General features: G+C 41.3%; 1 pseudogene; it reads right to left on the bottom strand.

Annotated features, from left to right (window-relative positions):
- The window catches only part of LOC149174053 (L-ascorbate peroxidase 2, cytosolic pseudogene), a 49108-nt pseudogene that overhangs the window by 763 nt on the left and 25456 nt on the right, over positions 1–22889 (bottom strand).

The raw sequence follows: 22889 nt of genomic DNA, 5'->3' as shown, positions 1-22889 counted from the left end.
TAGATTTGAAGGAGCTAGAATATATGAGAGGGAAGATGTAAAATCTTTGAGATATACTAGGTTTGAACAAAGAATGACATGATAATAGTGAATAGTGCATGAAACGTTGAAGAGTGAGTGAGATCTAATATACATGAGATTTGCTTTTCCTTGACCTCATCCTAGAGGAGCATATCTATAGATACCATTCTTTAATTACATAGATCTAGGACAGGGTTTGTAAAGAACAATGTGTTGGATTGTTCATCAGTGTATGGACTCAAATCTATCGCTATGATGAATTTATTTAGTCAGCGTTGGGGTAGTCCATGTGCTCGATCTTCCTATGAGAAATCCTAGCATGAGGATGCATAACATCATCATGAAATAGGGGAACATGGATTGTAGAGAGTTACTGCAAATAGTGTGTAATAACAACCGAAAGAGGGATCAAGCCCACGTGTTATATAAATTGTGTGAGAGTTGGAATGCATATGGGTGATGGGAACCACACCAGTCCAACCTAAAAGTAGTTGAATCAGATTGATTTGTGGGTTAATCGAGTCAAAGTATCATCGCATACACGAATTCCAACCTGAAAGTAGCTAAAGTGAGTTGATATGTGAGTTAATTGAGTCAAAGCATCATTTCCTACACATATTTTGGATGCATAGTCATTGCATTAAAGGAGCTAAAGTCGATGCTAGAAGAAATGTGTGAAAGTGAGCTCATGAGAGAGGGAATGAGGCCTAGAAAAATTATGCTAGATAGGCACACCACCCATTACATATGATTGACACGATTTGTACAAATTTGTAGAAAGTGAAGAAGATAATCATGAAGTAACTACCATTCTAAGGAAGGCCACAGAATCTGAGTGTGTAAAATGAGATATGTGAAGGAGAAATTCTTTAAGGTAGAAGATTTGTGATCTAGATCTGTGATTGGCCAAGGAGGGAAGAAACTTGTTATAGAATAAAAACCATAACTAAGGAGTTTATGGATAAGAATATAGGCTATGAATAAATATTTAAGGAGATTTGAGGATTATGCCATAGCTAGCACTAAGAATCTTGACTTTGTCAAAATCCTTGAGGTAGATTTGGTCATTGATTATGTCAAGAAGAGCTATGATTACATCTCTAAGAAATTTTATTTTGTATTCCATGCAATAGGGAAGTCGACCAAGTCTCATGTTGTCACCAAAGAGGAAGCCAAAGTTATTGGCATAGCTTCATTTCAACCTCATCCCAAAGATGAATTATTGTTGGTAATACCCAGTGCTCGTAACATGGAGAGGATGCAACCACACACTGAAAGTGAGAAATTGAAATGAACGATCAATCCAAAGAGCCCCTATTCATTTTCTATTTTTATATAGGCTTTCAAACATCAAGAAAGAGAAAGAGACAGAAGAAAGATTTCCATTTTACTTATTGAGTAAGAGAAGTGTTATGTAGGAATAAATGTTATATATGTGTTTTTGGGTTGTTCTATATAAATAAATAGTATTATGGGATTTTGAATTAGTTCTAAATGAATTTATTTATTTTAAGAGTGTTTTCATATGGATGGATGATGCAATTTTGGCCATTATAATTTAATGGTAATTTTTTTTTAAGATTGGCCATTAAGGTGAAGTTACTTAACGTACTTTAATGATTTTTGGGAGTAAATTTGTTCATTAATTTAATTTGAATTTTGTTGAAATGATATAGTAATGGTTTAAAGGATGATATAGCCAAGGAACATGAGGATCCATGGTGTTAATTTCTCATGAATATTCCTCAAGGAAGACACAGTGTCGAGGGCTTCAATCAATCCACTAGTGAGATAAATAGTTGTGGAGTTTTGAACTGGAAGGTAAGAGCACTCTACCTGATCCTAACGTCCTATTTGTTGTGTTCATTCTTGACAAATGAGAATTTTTTTAATGGGAAAAAGGCAGAAAACGTTTTCAAAAGTCTAATCATGAAATTGAACTGGTACAACAATATCTTGATGACATTTTGCAAGAAATAGACAAGTTACAAAAAAAAAATCCCATAATGGGTAAAGTTGCAAAACCTAAATCATAAAATAATAAACCATTTCATGAATTTGTTGGTATCAATACAAAACACATTGACATATTTGAGCAAATTTTGGTATCACTAGATCAAGTTCATGAAAGAAAAAAAATTGATAACAATTGTGTCATCTACAAGTGGCAGTGCAAGAAATCAATTGCAGAAGCAGGAACAATATTTCAATCACTATAGAAGAAAAGGACATATTCAAGCTAAGTGTTTGAACAAAGAAATATCAAAACCTCCCGTATCGGTATATTGTGGTTAGATAAAAGTGCATGAATAGAATATTTAAGTTGAAAGGATTTTACGAAGTCAAGTCTTCCAATGTACAACAATATCTCCTATACAAAGTTCATGAGTTAGTTGGCCCTCCAAAAGTCAGTTTTCATTAAGGATAATTTAAACATGTTTATAAAAGAGACGCCATTTCATTGAGTTGTTTTTTAAAGTCATGAGTTTTTTTCTTGTAATGGTTCATGGTAAACCAAAAACCATTATGTAAAGGTAATGACAAGTGAGACAACTCTGGGTAAAAAGATAAAGGAGAAGTGAGAAGTGATGCGTGGAGATAAGATGAGCTTATATGTTTGGGCATATGAATTTCTACAAGGGAGTGATGGTAACATTTGTAAATCATTTTGAATACTAGTTGTACATAACTTGAAATGTTGTAATTGAGTAGTGGGTGCATGGTTTGTTGTGCTTGACACCCTAATGTTTTGATCCAATTTGTAAAAGTTTTGTTTTCCTTAAGTGTTTTGTAAACCCTATTGAGTTATGGCTATGTGCATTATTGTTATAACACATGTAATAATGTACTATTTATCCTCTTATCTATAGAAAGGATGTGATACCAAGTTGTGGAATAGATCAATTGAATATGTATCAAGGTGTCAAGTGTACTCATATACTAGCTTGATGTGGAATCTAAGAAATGGAGTCTTTAGTGAAGGGGGGAATATAAGATAGATTAATTTTTATATAGACATTGATAATCTATTTTATGTAGGTACATAGAAAAGAAACAAAAAGTTCAATGATGGAGCATAAGTGAAGATAATACATCCAAATGGAAAAACAAAATACGAGCAAGTAGGAATGAGGAGATTGCAATAGGGATAGGAAGGACATGGATGTGATCATCGATGGAGCAAAAAAGAAAATATGGTGATGGCACACATGGAAATATTATGGCAGCAACAAAAGTGAAGTAATGATGAAGGAAAAGAAGGTAAATATTGTGAGTTGTGTGGAATAATAACAAACTCAAGACCATATTGTAATGTGAGTTACACACTGTATTTGTAAGCAAGTCTATGGTGTCATGTTTGACTTAATGTAATGGTCCTAAAGAATTTTTAATTATGTATGTGGTATCTCCATGAGTGGAGTTTGTAATTGTATGTATCTCAATCAATGAGGATGTGTACCTCCAATATGGTGTTATAAAAACCACTTTGTAGAGCAAGGTTTGTGTTAAGCCATAAACCATTTGATGTGTATAGTTTGTGGTCATTCAAAACCACTTGATGCAGTGTTCACGGTATGTAAGAAACCAATTGAGGTGTGATGGTTGACGGTCAATCACAAAATCCCATAGGTTCAATGCCACTGTGGTTATGGGTAAGCCAAGGAAAACCTAGGATAATGATGATACAAGAGGAGTTAAAGGTATATTTATGAAGACATATGATGGAAGAATGATTAAATGAACTATGTACATGAAGCACATCCTTCTAGATTGGTTATTATAGTCATTGGTGTCATGGCCCCATGCTATGGAGACTCAAGTCCACTGTGGGCATTGTGTGGCACTGACACAATTTCACCTTTTCAAATCAACTCTTACCGAGACTATGCCTACTTCCAACACTTAGTCAATATTTTTGGTTAAGTGTTCACTTATTTATTTATGTAGTGGAACTATTTATTTCAATCTATCTTACTTCAATTATTCAACTCTACAATAACATATATTCCAATATAAACATAACAACACAATAGTGCGATATCGCAAACTTTAAACAATGAACACAACTTATGATGGTAGGGGAAAACTCCCAAAGTAGTTCGCCCCAATGTTTTATTAACTATTACAAATACAATAAAACAATAATTTTATAGTGTTTAAAAGTGTGGCAATTTCCTGGCTTGGGTTAGCAACTCGTCCACCCAATTTTGTCAAGTCGTGTGTCCCTTGCATGCATTATGCCCAAGTCTACCTACACACTCTACCCAATTTTGTCAAGTCGTGTGACCCTTGCCTGCGTTTAGACCAAGTCTACCTGCACGCTCTGCCCAATTTTGTCAATTCATGTGGCCTTTGCGTATGTTCTGCGTAAGTCTTCGTGCACGTCGACCTAACCAGAAACCCAAATATTTTCACCCAAATCAGATTTTCGCATTCCCGTCTAGTTGTGATGTCTCACTCGGTAAGCCCATTTTCGTATTCCTGTCTAGTTGTGATGGCTCACTCGGTAAGCCCCACCTTGCCTATGGCCACTCTACTGTTTCCTCCTACACTTAGTGTGACTTCTTTTTTCTCTGCAATATCGAAGTTCACTTTGTTCTGCGATGTTATTTTTCGAACTTCTCTTCCCTTGGTAAAATTACTTCCACTCTTACTTATACGTGTTCAACTAAAGTTAATTATGTGGGTCGACACCCCTTCCTCCTTGGAGAAAAACTTTCAAGTCTTGTGGATGCCCCTTCATGGTTCAGTGCGCCCTTGGGTCGACCTACCTATGTGTGGGTGGGTGCCCCTTACTAGGCAGGCGCACCCCTGCTTGGACGCTCTACCTTATCGTGCTTCCCACACTATGCCTTTCCAATCGTTGCCTTCTTTGCTACATCATATCACGTGTTGCCCCTCACTCAACTGTCGTTCCCTTCACCCATCACTTCTGCTCACTTTCCTTACCCATTGTTGTCACTTTCTTGCCTTGCCCGTTACGTCACAATGCCTAGGCACCCTACCTTGGTGCGAGCGTGCCCGTGGGCACGGGTCCACTATGTTGTCTTGCTGATATAATTTTGTGATGTGTGCACTCCTTGCCTGAGTTATGTGGGAACCCTTAGCTCTAGCACGTTCTCGCCTCTCAACTCACCCTCCAACACACGCTCATTTCCAAGTCGCAACCAAGTTTCCCTTATCACATAGGTGGGTGCCCTACCTTCATGTGGGCACGCTCAACATACGCTCTTTCTCACTCAATCCAACTTTGGGTTTTTTACTCTCCCAGTGTTCATGGGCGGTCACGCACACCCGTTGCTCTTGGTGCCAACTCAGGGCCCTGAGATCCTCCCCCACTCTAAAAAGGTTGTTGCCCTCAATAACATCATCTCATAAAACTCCATCACCAAGACCAAATGTCACAAAGTGCCACCAGCTCCAACATCAATCTTCGCCACTACATAACTCCTTGCCTTCGTCGCAAATCTCCATCAAGTCTTATGATTCTATGTAGATAAGAATCCTCAATATACAGTCATAAGACAAATCTCATCACAATCCTACATACTGTCTCAACTCTTGGAAGGTTTCTCCTTTTAGGTTTGCTACATGCTTTGGTCGCAACTCATATCATGCCAATCCACCGCATGTCGTCATCATGTGAATTCTTGCTACCATACTCCAGCTCAACTCAAACATATCTCATTACATTTACATCCCCCATGACTTGAACTAGTTGGATGGCCAAAAACATCATCCAAATCCATGAGAATGTACCTCCTCATGCCTCCATCAGTCTTTTGTCCAGGATTATGTCACATCTTCAACTCGATCAAGAAATCTTCCCATTAATCGAATGCTCAATGTGCCATATCCAGGTCCGTGAAGAAAACTCCATCTCATATGTGATATGTTTCCCATCAATTTTGTCGAAGGGGAAATTCTTCACTTTCCTCATTGGCTCATCCATGTGTTTCCCATGGTCATAGACCAATAACCCCCATGTCCAACAAAAATGGATAATTCTCATCAACCCAACCTATGCCCAAGTGCTTCCACCAAGGCACCTTTGTCACTGCAACCACCATCCAACAACAAGGTGTCTCGCCTCTATCGCATCCATCACCTCAATCTTCATGAACACATCCATATTGTGTCCAAGGTATGCTTCCCATACTGCATCAAAGTTAAGTGAAAATTGACCTCAGCTCCTCAATGAATCAAATTCTCCAAGACCACCATCATATGAAGTCTCTATTGGATGCAACTCTCTCAAGTCATCATAATCTCCTACAAACCATCTTCATCCAATACTTTGGCAGGAACACTTCACTTGGTCGCAAGACTCATCACAAGTTTCCTCTACTCACTTCGTCACATGAATGCCTCCATAGGTTGCCCATGTCTTTCCCTAAAATGACCATGGCCTTGTTGTTCGAATACACCCAACATCCATCGGTCCGTCATGTGGCATCGACTAGTTCATCTCACGCAACATCCTCACTTGGAACTTCTGCTTCATGTCCATGTGTGACATCCTCTTCAAGTTCTCTCATTTGATGCTCCTACACGAATTCTTCCATGCCCTTATTTTCTTCAATTTGATGCCCACGACTTCAGCTTCCCAATTCGTCTAGTTGGTAGGACTATCACAAATTCAACAATCACATCCTTGCCTTTGGTCAATCTAGCACCCTCAATCATGCTGACTTAATATTTTTATGAAAGGTCCCTTCCTTCATCGTTTTCTCCCCCACTAAAGGTTCACCAAGACTGACTCTTGGATCCAACAAAACGACAATGAAGAATTCCAACCAAGTATGTATGTATCATGTTGTCTCCACTTCAATTTAATGTGCCCTTCCTTCATTCTGTCCATGAATCATGTCAGAAACTTAGCCAATTCTTCGTTCAGCTAAGAATGACTCACCCATTGCAAATTTCATTAAGCTCCACCCTTGTCACCGGCGTTCGCACCTTCTGCTCCAAGGTCGCAAACAACCTCAACAAATCTTGCAACAACCAATGCTCCTTTCTGCCCAAGTTCATAAGGTATCTTTCTAATCTTCCGTCGGAAGTCTTCCCATTGCATCCACAACCACATACTTCCTTTTCCCATCAAATTATCCTTTAAAGGTTCCAAAGAAACCTAAGTTACTATAATATCGAGAGTTTTCAATCTTATCAACGAGAATTTGAAAGTATGATCTTGGAGTTGCCTGACATGGAAGAAAAAGACAAGGTTTTCAACTTCATCATTAGATTGAAGCCTTGGGCATGCAATGAGGTAAAATGGAAGAAGATCTAAGAACCTACGGAGGAATTTTCTGCAATTAATAGGTTGGTAGACCATCATGAAGAAAGGGTAGAAGACAAGAAGAAGAAGTCTGATAAACCGAGAGAGAAAAATTCAAAGGAAGGTGAGGTGAAGGTAGGTGGTAAACTGAAGGAAAAGAAACCTTTGAAGTGTTGGTGGTGCTAGGGTGACCATACGGTGAAGAATTCTCCTTCAAGGTTGGGGGCCACAACTATTATGTACTCATATGGAAATGAGAAAGAGGAACCAACAATTGGGATGATGTAGATTTTGGGTGCTATAGCAAAAATGGAAGTTGTCCCAAAACATGATCTTGAGAGGAACAAATTGGAGTATGTTGAGATAAATTCTGGGTAGGGCACATTGCTCTCCATGGTGCACACTGTGCAACCCATAACTTCATGAGAGAGGAGGCAACGAGAAAGTTTGGATTGAAGTTCATTCCAACTCGAGCTCGTCTCAAAGTAGTGAACTCTCCACTAGACCAAGTGATTGGAGTAACAAAGGATGTAGAAGTGAAGATTGGTGAATGGCTAGGTAAAGTTGACTTGACGATCATTCGGATGGATGATTATGAAGTAGTTTTGGGGATATAATTCATGAAACAGTTTGAAGTGATGATCGTGCCACATTTGAAGAGGTATATATATGATGAAAGAGAGGATGTACCATTAAGCGTTCTGGCCCTGATAGCCATGAAGGCCGAGTGTAAGATATCAATGATGAGTGTAGAGGCAGATCAACGAAACAAGGAATTTTGTAAGAGGTTGAACCAAATGGAAGAAAATCTCATTGAGTAGGAATAAGCCATAAGAGCATTGTCGGATAGTGTTTTGCACTTGAAAGGTAGGCCAGAGGCAATGGAAGAGTGCTAGGATACAAAATCAAAAAACCAACAAAAGGATGACTGAGAAGAATAAATGTAGAGGTTAGAAGAGGAGGATGTTGATACATGAATTGAGATGTTGGAGCAAGATGAATATGGAGATGGAAGGCCATCAACCTTCCCATCCCCACCATCTTTATGAACTTAGAATGCAGATGGGCTCATTGTAATATGCTTAGGGAAATGAGACCCCTTGAAGCGATGAGCAGGCCATGAGGTGAGACAGATAGGAGGACCATATGAAGACAGGATGCAATGACAGTTGTGATGATGTCGAGATGAATGCCTTGGTGTGGAGGAGACATTAAGGTTAGATTAGCTAGCCGACTGGTCACCAACATGAGGGGTACCAACACATGATGTTCTTACAGAGTTGCGATGGTATGGGCATGGAGTAGGTCATAGGAAGAATTATCTGGTTTCCATGATGACGATGATATAATTGGAAAAGGAGTTTGTAGGGATGGTCTTGTCAAGGCCAACAACCTTTTTAGAGTGGGGGAGGATGTCAGGGACTCAAGCTGTAACTAGAACTAACAAGCACTCATGGTCACACACAAACACTTAGAGAGGCGTAAAACCGAATTGGAGTGCAAAGATCATGCCTACACAAAGGGGAGGTATCTAGGTTAAGATGGCAGTCAACACGAGCAAGTTGGTTGGGCATGTGCCAAGAGCGTGCTCACACAGAGGCGGGGTGCCAGGCGCTACACTAGACATAATATAACAGAGAGAAACTTGGTGGAGAATGCTCGTTATAGCAGAGGCATGTGGGAATATGCAAGGTATAGCGACCTTTTCCCATGGGCGTACCCGCCCATGGGGCATCTAGGCGATGCGATGACGTAGTGGCTAAGGCATGCGATGGGTAGAGGCAAAGCGAATGAGGCACAGGGAAATGATGGGAAATGTTGTGCGGTTCAAGCAAATAATGTCAGATGGATAGCGTGAATGTTAAGGAAAAGGAAACGCCCAAACAGAGGCATCCCTACCCAGCAAGGGCACCCAGCTTCCTATCCGAAAGTCAGCCCAAGGGCACACTTGCCCATGGAGGGGAAGCCACCTACCAAGAAGTAGGTAAGCCAGGGGCATTCAGTGAACATAATGGGTTGGCTCAAGAACTTAGAGGAGTGTCAATCCACTTTAATGATTTGGCTAAGGAGCATATAAATACAAGAAAGGAGTTCATTCAAAAGGCATCAAGGCGACTTGACCAAAAAGAAGAAAAAATCAAAGGAATCACTTAGGCAAGTCTATGATATCGTACGAAGTTGAAATTCACACAAGGCAGAAAGAGACGTAGTAGTGAGGCTCGCCTAGTGAGCCTACATGACTGGTTGAATGAAGTCTTTGTTCTAGGTAGTAATTTTGAGGTTTCTTAGACAGGACACACTGTGTGGGCAAGGCTACAAGTTTCAAGAAGAAGTGTGGGTAGGGTTGCACGACTCAAGCTAAACATGCAAAGCGAGCTGTATGACTTGGGCAAAATTTGGTGGGCAAGTTGTTGGTGCAACCAAGAAACTGCCACACCTTGTAACCTGTAAAATATACTTGTATTATATTTGTTGAAGTATTATAATAGTTGGGGAGAACTTGTTTTAGGGAGTTTCCCCGTCGCATCATAAATATGTGTTATGTATGATATCACATTGTTCTACATTTGTGTTTTTGTTTGGTTATGGAACATTGTTATCACATTTTATATAAGTGTTGAATGTTAAAAGAAGTAATTGAATTTCCGCTGCACATTGAATAATTAAATAAAGAACACTTGAAAAGAAAATTAACTAAGTGTTAGAACTAGGTGTAGTCTAGGTAAGAGTAATTTTAAAGTGAAATTACGCTAGTTCTGCACAGTGCCCATGGTGGATGAAGTTTTCATAGCATGGGGTTGTGAGATTTGACTGTTACAACCCCGTTTTATTGTCTAAATAAATCCACTGTGGGTGTTGTGTAGCACGAGCGAGAGTTCACTTCTTCCTAAGTTAATGTCACCAGCACTACGCCTACAATCCAACACTTAGCCGAATTTTTTATCAAATGTTCCTTTACTTCAATTATACAGTGGAATTATGATTCTTTTATTTCACTTAACTTCTTTATCATTTACTTCATAAGCATGTGATCCAACAATATACAACAATAAACTCAAGGTTATGAAGGGAGGGGGAAACTCCCCAAGTAGTTCACCCCAATCATATGTTAACTTCTGTAAATACAGTAAAACAACAAATACAATATAATAAATATTGTGGAAGCTGCTTGGTTAGACCAACAACTTGTCCACCCAACTTTTTCCAAAGTTGTGCAGCTCTGCCCGCACTGCCTGACAAGTCGTCGAACTCTGCCCACATTGTCAAGTCATGTAGCCTCTTCCCACACTACCCACCAAGTCGTGCAACCTCTGCTCGTACTGTGAATAAAACCTATGTTCTGTAACTGTAGAAATCACTAAAAAAAATTGCCCTTCCTTTCCCACCCTAGGAAGGCGTATAGGCAGATTCAACTACTTGTTGAATTCGGTTGCTACTTCCTGCCTGTGGGTCACACTGTTCTGCACGCACTGCCTCAAAACTGACCATTTCACAACTTCATACTTTTTCTCTAAGTTATGCAAGCTCCCTTGGTTGCCTCTTAGTCGAATGAATCTCTCCAATATATAGTCATTCAACCAACTCCAATTAACTTGTCAAAACATCTCTTCATTATTTGAGTCGCCCTATACATTTTTTGAATGCCCCTAGGCTAACCTTCCTGTGGGTAAACGGGTGCCCCTTCGTGGGCGGGCCCGCCCCTAGGCCAACCTATCGATGGGTAGGAAGCACCCTTGCTAGGAGGGCGTGCCGCTACCTGGGCACTTCCCTTTTCCTTCACATCCACACTACCTCTTTGTTCATTTCTTTCTTATCATCCACTCCACGTTGTTGTTGATGGTTACACCCATTAAACCTGCTCGTTGTGTCGTGTTGCCTGCCTGCTATGCCTTGACGTTGCGCCGCACTGCCTTAGCACCTAGACAACCCTTGGTGTTTGTGCACCTATGGGTAGGGGTCCACAAGTCAATCGCTATAAGTTTGCAATGCATGCTCCCTACCCGAGTTGTGTGGGTTCCCTCCACCATAACACATCTACACCTCTCAACTCACCCACCAACATGCATTTTTTGCCAAGTCACCACCAAGTCACCCTCATCACATTGGTGGGCGCCCTGCCTTCATACGGTCATGCTCATCATGTGCTCTCACCCAACTTGGTCCAACTTCAATTTTTCAACTCTCCAAGTGAGAACAACCTGTCATGGGTGCCCGTCGTTCACAGTGCCAGCTCGAGGCCCTGCCATCCTCCCCCACTTTAAAAAAGTTGTCACCCTCGACAACGCCATCTTGGAAAAATCCATAACCAATACCAAATGTCGCAAAGTGTCAACAGATCCAACGTCAATTGTCCCTACTGCTTGAACTCCTTGCTTTCATCACATGAACCTCTATCAAGGCTCATGACTCTATGTGGGTAAGACTCCTCAATCTCAGGGCAATCAACCACAACTCGTCACAATACTCCACACTCCCCCAACTCATGGAAGGTTATTCCCTCCACTTGGTTGCAATGCATTGCTGCAACTCATGTCGTTCCAATCCATCGTATGTCATCATCATCTTGCGAACTATTGCTTCTTTACTCAAACTCAAGTCAGACACATCTCAGTCAAAACTCAGACACAACTCAGTACGCTATCAACCCCCATGACTCAAACTAGTTGGGTAGCTAATCCAACCATCACATCCAATCCATGAGAATGTACCTCCTCATTCCTTCATTAGTCATTTCTCCATCACTTCATCACATTTTTCAACTTCGATCAAGAACTCTTCCCATATCCATGCATAAGTCCTCCAACCAATGCTCATTATGCCACACTGAGGTCCATGAAGAAATCTTCATCTCATCTTTGATATGTTTCCCATCAATGATATCATCCATGTATTTCCTTTGGTCATTGACCAATAACCACATCCATCCAAGTATCACTGATTTCTACTGCGAGGGTTCTTATCCAAGGCCTTTTTATTGTGGTGGTGCAATACCTCCTCCTTATCAAGGAATTTCACTCAACCACCTCCAAAGGTCCAGTGCATGGAAAGGATAGGAAGTTGCCTCCCTGACTCTCGGTCACCCATGTATTAGATTGATGTTGCGTCCTCAAGTAATTATACACAATAACAACTTCTCCATTCGTACATCCAATTCTCAAGTCTCTCCTTTGTCAACTAAAAGTCATAGATTCCCATAACATATCTGCGATAATCCACTATGGTTGTTGGATCTCTACCAGCATCATAGCCTTCTTTGGTTGTCTTAGAAGAAGAACTTGGGCCTTATCCCTTTTCATCAATCCCTTGGTGAAGTTATATGGTATAAGTCATGTCTTTCTGATGGGAGGATACATTCCCCCACCTCCATCCTTCTTCTCTTTCATGGCTCGTGCAAAAAATTATATCATCCTCTTCTCCTTTGTTGCTTGAGTCAAACATCCAATGTCTTTTCATTCCACATGCTCATGCTTTGCATTTGTATCTCTCTCATATAATATCATCAAATCAATAATTGGACAATACCCCAAGCGACTCTTCCTTGTTATCAATACTGTCACCGTCTTCGCATCAACTGTAATCAAGGGTATGGCATGGTTCATCATTGGTATGAATTGTGCTGCTACCAAGAAGTCCTACCCCAATACCATAGCATGATCATCCATCTTAATCACCATTACATCCAACTTTCCAAACCATGAGCCAACTTTCACCTGTGTATCCCTTAGAATACCAGTCACAACTTTCATGCTCGAGTTAATATCTTTGAAAGCACTTAACTCCTTTTCCATTCCAGCTTTCAACTTCAAATATTTTGTTTCATTCTTTCTAAGGAAACTATTCATAGCTCCCATGTCAACCAATGCAGCACACTTCCTTCCATACATGGTTACCTACACAAAACTCAATCCCAAGACACCTTCATTTCTTACGGGTTTTGTCTTGTGTCTTACCTTTGCAACCTTCTTCATTGTTTCCTCATTTGAGCTATTTCTCACCCCATGTTTTTATCTAACCATCCTCTTGAGATATGCAACTTCCCCTTTTGGCGCACATTGGCCACTCGAACCTGGTTTAGCTTGAGTGGACTTCGTTCCACCAAGCTCTTCCTCCTTCGCTTGCTGCCCAATCGTACCTACTCAGAAATCATCGTCTCCTTAAAATTGGAGTGTTGCAATCGCTTTCCCATCACTCTTCCTCAAATGAAACCAAACTCCAATCCTATCAATGCACTCAATTTCATGCTCCTCTATGACTATGTGATCTTCTTTGTGATCAATAAAGTCCCTTTTGATATCTCCCTCAAGTTCCTCGACTTTTTCCTGTAACTTGGCTTGTTCCTCCCTTATGAAAATGTGTTCAGCCATGAGTTCTTGGAGTCTATGATTTCCTTGTCACAGTTCTTTGTCAAGTTATTCAACTGTGGCAGACTTCACATGGAAAGTGTTCAAGGCCATTCATAGATCCACTATCTCCTCCTTGATGAAGTTCAAGTGCTCCCACTATTGCACAAGTTCTTCATATCATTTTTTCCCTTTAACCTTCCAAAAATATTCCATTTCTACAAGTTTTTGAATAGCCCTTACATCTGCCATGATTATGCCCAACATGTTTTACAATATGTCTTCGCACTTAGTTCATCTCGGCTCGGCCCCTTGGTGTGCCTCTACCCAAACCAAACTTTATTGGCTCTATATGTTCAAATCGACCCTGACTTGGAGTGTGACGAGTGCACCTACACGGAGGGAGCCACCCAAGTTAACATGACAGGTAGCATGGGAAAGTTGGTGAGGCACGTGCCAAGACCGCACCCGCACAAAAGTGGGGCGTCGCATTGGGCGGAGTATAGCGAAAGATGACTTGGTGGAGAGCTCCAGTCATAGTGGAGACATGCATGGGAACGTGCAAGGAATTGCAGCTTGTTCCCACGCGTGTGCCCGCCCATGGAGTGCCCAAGTGATTCAATACTGTGGCGGCTAAGGCACATGATGGGTAGAGGAAGAACAAGCAGGGCAAAAGGAAGTGACGGGACATGGCGTGCAGTTCAAGCAAGCGACGTCAGATGGATAGCATGAATGTTAAGGTAAATAAAACACCTAGACAAAGGCGCGCCTACCGAGTAGAGGCACTCGCCTTCCCCTTGGCAGGTCGGCCTAGTGGCACGCCCACCTGTAGAGGGGCACCCACCTACCCAGTGACTAGTCGACCAAGGGCATTCAATGAGCATGATGAGTAGGCTCAAGAGCTTAGAGGGATTTTGGTCCACTTTAATGATTTTTCTAAGGAACATATAAATACAAGAAAGGATTTGTTCAAAATGCATCAAGGCAAGTCGACCAAAAAGAATAAAATCGTAGAGGTAGCACTTGGGATAGTTTGTGATATCACAAGAAGTTTAAATTCACACAAGGAAGAAAGATACATAGTAATAGAGAGACAGGCAGAGTGAGGCTTGCCCAATGAGCATACATGACCAATCTGAACAATGTCTTTGTTCTAGGCAAGAATTTTGAGGTTTCTTTGGCAGGTCGCACTCTGTGGGCACAGCTGCACATTTCAGGCATAAGTGAGGGTAGGGTTGCACGACTCAGGTTGAACGTGCAGGGTGAACTACGCGACTTGGGCATAATTTGGTGGACGATTTGTTGGTACAACCAAGCAACTGCCACGCCTTGTAAATTGTAAAATATACTTGTATTATATTTATTATAACAGTTGGGGAAACTTGTTTTGGGGAGTTTCCCTCTACCATCGTAAATTTTTGTTATGTATGATATCACATTGTTCTATAATTGTATTGTTGTATTGTTCATTGCACATTTATATAAAAGTTGAATTTTAAGAAGTAATCGAATTTCTGTTGCACATTGAATAATTGAAGAAAGAACACTTGAACAGAAAATTGACTAAGTTTTGAGAGTTGGTGTAGTCCAGGTAAGAGTAACTAGTGAAATTGCACTGGTGCCACACAATTCCCACAGTGGACAAAGTCACCATAGTGTGGGGTCGCGATAGTTGGTATCGAATCTTGGTTCAAGCAAGACCGAGTTGATTTGAAGGGAATTTTGGAAGCGATAAAGGCACATCAGGGTCAGGATTGAACAAAATGGATTGGGCACACCTGCCATAAAGAAGTTGAGTTATTGGTCATAGTGAGACATAGGTGAAGTTTGGTAGGGGAAAGGAAACAAATTATGGTCGTAGCACGTTCTCAATGTAAACTGATGGAAAACAATGGTGAGGAACTGAAAGTAACTGGTGAATCCAACATGAGCACCAAAGAAGTTTTCATGGACAAGGTGTTCGACTGAATGGATTAACTTAAGGCAGAGATAGAAGCAGTTAAGGAAGAGAATGTGAAACTTAGGGAGAATTTTACCGAGCAGAAGGAGAGTCATCATAAACTCAAGGTGAGATATGAGTATCTTGAATGGAGATACGATCAAATCGTGAATGAAGTCAAGGAACTTGAAGTTGCGAAGGACCAAGGCATGGATGAGATTGAAAAACTACAAAAGAGTCTCTCCCAAGCTTTGAACGAGATTGTGATTTTGAAGAAATTGTTTGGGCACGATTCAATTGGTGGAGCTTCGCACATCAATATTAAGGAACCATATTCATATGATGGAATGAGAAGCATGAAAACACTTGGAAACTTTTTGTGGGATATGGAGTAGTACCTTGAATGGTTGGAGCTTGCATCCAAAGATGCCAAGGTAAAGGTTTTTACACAATTCCTTAAGAGATATACCAATATGCGGTGGAGGCGGAGAGTGGATCATATTTCCCATGACGATGTTGAGGACATCTCTACTTGGGAAGAAATGAAGGAGGCATTGTTGGCCCATTTCGTCCCATAAGATGATACATGGGACGCAAATATGAAGATTAAATACATCAAGCAAAGTGGGATTCTGCAAGTTTATCAACAGAAATTTACGAGTGTGATCTTGGAGTTACCTGACTTGGCGAAGAAAGACAAGGTTTTCAACTTCATCATTGGATTGAAACCTTAGGCATGCAATGAGGTGAAATGGCAAAAGATCAAAACACTTGAGGAGGAATTTTTTGTGGTTGATAGGTTGGTAGACCATCATGAGGAAAGAATAGAATACAAGAAGAAGAAGACTGATAAACCGAGAGAGAAAGCTTCAAAGGAAGATGAGGTGAAAGCATGTGGCAAACCAAAGGGAAAGAAACCTTTGAAGTGTTGGCTATGTGAGGGTGACCATACGATGAAGAATTGTCCTTCATGGTTAGGGGTTGTAGCTGTTACATAGTCAGATGGAAAGAAGAAAGAGGAATCAGTAGTTGGGATGATGCAGATTTTGGGTGTTGCAACAACAATGGAAGTTACCCAAAACGTGATCTTGAGAGGAACAAATTGGAGTATGTTGAGATGAAGGTTGGGCAAGACACGTTGATCACCATGGTGGACAGTGGAGCAACCCATAACTTCATGAGAGAGGAGGCAGTGAGAAAGGTTGGACTGAAGTTCGTTCCAACTCAAGCTCGTCTCAAAGCAGTGAACTCTCCAACAAACCAAATGATTGGAGTGGTAGAGACATAGAAGTGAAGATTGGTAAATGGCTAGGAAAAGTTTAGTTCACGATCGTTTGGATGGATGATTATGAAGCAGTTTTGGGGATAGAATTCACGAAACGGTTTGATGCGATGATTGTGCCACATTTGAAGAAGTTGTATATATACAATGGAAGGGAGGACGTACAAATAGCCGTTCCGACCGTGAAAACCTTGAAGGGCAAGTGTAATATAACAACGATGAGTGTAGAGGGAGATAAAGTAACAAAGAAGTTTGTGAGAGGTTGAACCGAATGGAAACAAAACTCATGGAGTAGAAATAAGTCATAAGAGAGTTGTCTAGTATCGTTTGGGACTTGACAAGAAGGCTAGAGGCAATGGAAGAATGCAAGAATGTGAAATTGGAAAACCAACAAAAGGAGGACCGAGAAGCATACATGCAAAGGTTAGAAGAGGAGGATGTTGATACATGGATTGAGATGTTGGAGTAATATGAAGATGGATATGGAAGGCCACTATTGGCTTAGTGGGGCCTAACCGCGTGTCGCTAGATCTGGGGCGCGGCACTTGGGTAGCCATGAGTCGAGCACAGCAAAAATGGTATCATCAATCGTGATGAACAGCAGTTTGGTCCAGTTCTATGCTAGGTCTTTGTGCGCCTTAATATACACATTGTGCATATCTACCTTGAAGTCTGAAAAGCTCTATAGACTGTCATACACTGTGGGGGATAGGCGCAGCCTTCTGTTAATCCACATCCGGACTCCCGCCTCCATGAGCACCCAGAAGATCTTGGTCTTGTCGATCCGCATGGCGTCCTTCGTAGCCTAGAGCGACACATATTTTGCAGCCTCTGGCAAGTCCTGTTCAAGAGGAGGGAACTGATTGTCCTTAAGCAGTTCCCCTGACACCAATACGATGGACAAGAGTAACCACGCATAGTGGAAGGTCTTGCCCTGCTCCTGGACTTCCTTGCAGTTGGTGAGGAATTCTTCACAGAGGAAGGCGGCCCAGTTGAATTGGACTCCCTCCACACATTGTTCAGCTAGTGCGATGACCATCGCTAGTACCTCATTGCCGTGGCATTTTCTCATCACCTTCCTGGCCAGTAGCTGGGTGGCTATGCGCACCCCTTTTTCTAGAATGCTACTAATTACGTAGCCTCTCTGCTTCTTTTCCAACTTGTATTTCTTCTTCATGGCCTCTACGAGCGCCAAATCTCCGCTTTTGCCAGCTATTTTCGCGGGGTCCCTTCCCTCACAGGGAAGCCGAGAAATCCTATGAATAAGCTATGTTGTGATGGGAATGGGCTCCTCCAGCCACAGGTACCCATCCTGTACCAGGAAAAGAAGCTGCTTGATGATAAAGGTCGTAATTGGTGCGCAATGAAAATGCAGAATCCATAGTAGGAGGAGTAGCCTGGCCTTCTCCACACCGCGCAGCCATTTTTGTGGTTCTAGCGTTGTAACAGACACCTCCTTGCTCTGTTTCATGAGTTTGCAGGTCACCAAATGTGGTAATTTTTCGATGTCCACGAGGTCCCAATCTTCAAATTTCGTCGTGGGCATGTAGCCCAGAACCGAACCTTCAAACAAAATTCCATCTGGGAGGAGCGGGGTTTAGAGTGAGCTCTTAACGACATCCAAATCCTTGGGTACTTTTTCTTTCTCTTTCCGTGGAGGGACATACTTGGGTAGTTTTGCTGCAGTGTGCACCGGTTGAATGTATTCCTCCATTTCTTCATCCGCCTTGATCTCTTCTATGAAATCCTGGAGGTCCTCCTCCTCATCATATGTCTCAAGATTAACAGTCTTTCCCTTGTCTTCCATAGAAAGTTTACCAACCCATGGATTTCGCGGAGACATGCGAACTGGTCCTCCTGCCTATGGATCCGTTTTGAGCCTCGGCGTCTGGGGAAATTTTAGAATTTCTGATGCATCCCCCACCTGCAGCGTAGGGCTCTGTGCAGCTTCCTTGATTATCAACATCATTCTATTCAGGAGGTCCTACGTCTCCTTCGGCAATGTCTCAAACACTGAACTTGCTCTCAAAGCTTCCAAATTCGTAAGGTCCATACCCACTTGATAGCGCAACAACTGAATTCTCAAAACACCAAGGGTTGTTCGCTGGATAGCCACCTATGATTTATAGGCCTTTTTGAATTCAAATTCGACTGTTCCCCCCACATTCAGCCCATTAATGCTAGATTGGCGGTAGATCGTCCCAAATCTAGTTCTGACTTTGTGTCTTAATTGCCCGCCGCCCACTCCTCTTTGTCTTAAATTGGACATCTTGTCATGAACGCGGACACCAACGGTCACTTCCCAGCCTACCCGCGTGGCAGCACAGCCCCCTCTATGCGGGCGCAACCCTTGTGACATGTCGATCGTGCACGCAACCTTCTTATCGCATAGCTCCCTCACAGACTCTTTTAGGGTCCCGCGCTCTCTTTCAACTGCTTGGAGCGCTGAGACTGTGCTCCCTACGGATAGTGAGGTGGTCACACCACCTATGCGAGGCTTCAACTCACCTTCCAGCATAGTCCATGGGCACTCCTCAATTACCCTTGTGACAATTAGCGTCGCGCATTCTTCCTTATGTGGTGCGCTCCCCTGGTTACTTTGTCTGGTAAGTGTTATCACCCCAAGAAACTCTCCTAGGTTGTATCTCAGAGATGCTTGGGAACATTACAAACTCAACAAAATGTTGGATAAATGGTGGATGAATGAAATAAATGTTGCATATTCAAGCTAGATAACCACTTCTACTATGCTTAACCCCCGACATGGGTGAACACCCCCAGATTACAAGGCTTTAGACCACCAATTACTCACAAATTAAGGAAATGTGATGATGGAGAAGGCTGACCACACCAGCAGATGCACAAGACCCTATGCTAGCCAGCTGCAACCAGTTAAAAGGTCTCTAAATCTATCTCTTAATGCACAGACAGGATGACAGACCTCTGGCATTAAAACAACAGAAACCTGCATACATATTCAATAATACATGCTAAATTCTAACATAGAGGTGGGATGACAGCCCCTCTAATGCTAAACATCAACAACAAATGAAATAATTCATAACAGGCACAACCTGTAACAAAGAAGAAGAAGTGGAAAGTGAGAAATCAACAGCAAAAGAAGCTTGTATTAGCTGGAAATGAAGACCAGAAGCTGCAGGTGTCACAATAGTTGCAGTCTCCAGAAGTTGAAGTTTACACCAAAATAACATTCATCAATCTGATTACATTTTTCTTTTGGGTATATATGGAGGTTGACTACAAAATTGCTCTACAAACCCATGCATGGAGGGGTCATAACTGACCACCAACTGCATTTACAATTAGATATGGGTCTCTGATAACAGTTTGATTGTTTTTAATGAACAAAATGGCTCTTTCTGTACTTTGATGTCCTTCCTGAACAGGTGAAATATTAACTGAATAAATTTCCATAACTACTGCAGTCATTGAGCTGCTCGAGGATTATCCTTCTCGTCCTTGACCATGTTGTTCTTTAAATGTGGTAGCTGAAGAATTCATGTGCAGATTTCCGGATCATCTCTTCCTTCTTCGCGCACATAAAACAGGCTCAAAACATGGAAAATGCATGAAAATATATGATGGCCTGCAAATGAATACTGACCATTGGATCTGACAAATAGACGGTGGAGATTGGATCGGAGGGCGCTATAGGGGAAGATGGGCGGAGACAGATCTGGGCCGTCAGATCACAGCGAGAAAGATCAGACAGATATCGGGAGCGGGAGTTGCGCACAAGTTAACGAGCGAGGGACCGTTCCGGAAGGGCAGTAAGCGATTTCCCGTACCGCTCTTGGCGCTCAGCGGTATCCATATGAGGGTGAGCGATCCAACGAAAATACGACATGTGGCAGGTGGGAAACTATTTCCCCTCGGGTTAACAGACAAGCAAGTTCGCGGAGCGGAGCAAGCGTACACCATCGGATGATAAGGCGGGCGCGATCGGATGGTCGAGGTAATAAACATGTGCTATGGGGTTGATGTGATAGGTACGGGCCCGCTAGGTTATAATTTTTTATTATATGCGCGCTTATAAAAGGTTGGGGCTTTAGCACCGTGGTTAAAAATGAAAATAGGTTAATATGGGGTCTTAAAGGTTATCGAGGGTTTTATAGGGTTTATTAACGAAAAAAAGAAATAATGGAGTCAAGAGAATAAGGAGAATGAAAGGAAAGAAAGAAATGGAGGTAGCGGGGTTATAGGAGAAAAGGGAAAATGAAGGAGAAAGCATGAAAAAACTACTGCCAGCCTTATAGAACCAAACCAGCACTGCTCAACACCTATTTTGATCCATTAAATGTTGCAAATTGTAGCAGAGCTAACACTGGCTCCTTCTGGGGATGAGATCATCCGTGTGAGGTCTTAAGAACCTGAAGATCAATGCCTTTCTAGCTGAAAGCAAATTAATCAAAATTCCTAGTGTTCCATTAGGCATGGAGTCTACTTTGCCTATACAAAACTGATAAAAAACAAAATATTTACAACTTTTAAGGCCAAAGACCTTAAATCACATAAACTTTCAAAAACCGCCCATTAACTAGGCCATCAAAAACTGTCTCTCCTTCCATTTTTCAGTATGAAGGTGTTGTTCCCTTGAACCTATGAAATGATGAAAGGCCCTGTCCAAAAAGCATCAAATTTCCCATAATTTCCTTTCTTTTCCTTTAGTGCATCCCATTTAAAAACCAAGTTACCACCTTGAAAATTATCTGCTTTTGCCTTCTTGTCAAAGGCTTCCTTGATCTTTTTCTGATGTGCTGCAGCCTTTTCAACCAGTTGTTCTCTAATCTGATGCAACTCTACCAAATCAGTGATCCTTTTTGCCATTTCTTCTTCCTCATTCTACTCTATTTGAAGGAATTTAGCCGCAGGGAGAGTTAATTGAATTGGGAATACAACCTCAGTGCCATATACCAGCTTGAAAGGAGAATTTCCTGTGGATTTTTTAATGGTCACTCTATCAGCCCATAGTGCATACTTGAGCTTTGAATCCCAATTCTTTTTATTGTTCTCTAATAGTTTTTTAATTATCCTGATCAGACTTTTATTACAGGATTCTGCCAGACCATTTCCTTGTGGATAATATGAGGTGGAATGAACAAGTTTAATACCCATAGAATCACACATTTCCACCAACTCTTTTGCCCTGAAGGCTACTGCATTATCTGTTATTAATTTATGTGGACAACCAAATCTGCTAAAGATATTTTCTCTCAAAAAATTCATGACCACATTATGATCATCCTTCCTGGTAGGGACTGCCTCAATCCCTTCAATTGTTGTTTTCCTTCAAATCTTTGGCACCTGTCACAAGATTTAACAAAAGAAAACACATCAAAAAATAAAGTGGGCCAATAGTACCCAGCTCTGAGAATTTTATGGGCTGTAGTTTTCCAATAATGGTGCCCTCCACACATGCTATTATGAAACTGTTGCATAACTTCTTTTGACTGTTCTTTGTCCAGACACCTTAAAAATATTCCAGATGGATCCCTCCAGTAGAGTAGATTTTTATTGATGCAATATTTTTCTACCCTGAGTTTTAAAGTTCTAGCTTGACTTTGAGTAAATCCTGAAGGGATTTCTAGCTTCAGCAAGAAATTAATTATTTCAACATACCAGTTACAAGAATCTAGGTTCTCAACCACTAACTGCTTTCTCGTTGTTTCGGTTGCTTCCTCTTCTTTATCTGTCTGACCATTTCTGCAATAGTGCACAAGAAATCAATATCTAAAGACCTACAATTTTCCTTAGCTAATAATTTGGCAAGATCCAGACCTCTGACCAGCTTGGTGGGCTTCAGCTCAATATTAAATTCTATCATTTTTGTAATCCATTTCGCCCTTCTTCCATCAACATCAGTTTGTGTCAAGACATCTTTAATTGTAGCAGAGGATACATATGCAACTATTTTGGAATGAAGGATATAAAATCTAAAAGATTTCAAGGATTTGATAAGAGCATATGCTTGTTTTTCAATAACATCATACCTCAGTTTAGCATCCC

The sequence above is a fragment of the Pinus tabuliformis genome, chromosome 4_1 (genome assembly GCF_031772625.1).
Source record: "Pinus tabuliformis cultivar Carrire ecotype Pingquan chromosome 4_1, CPIR1, whole genome shotgun sequence".
NCBI classification, from domain to species: Eukaryota; Viridiplantae; Streptophyta; class Pinopsida; order Pinales; family Pinaceae; genus Pinus; species Pinus tabuliformis.
This window is presented reverse-complemented; position numbering and strand designations above follow the sequence as displayed.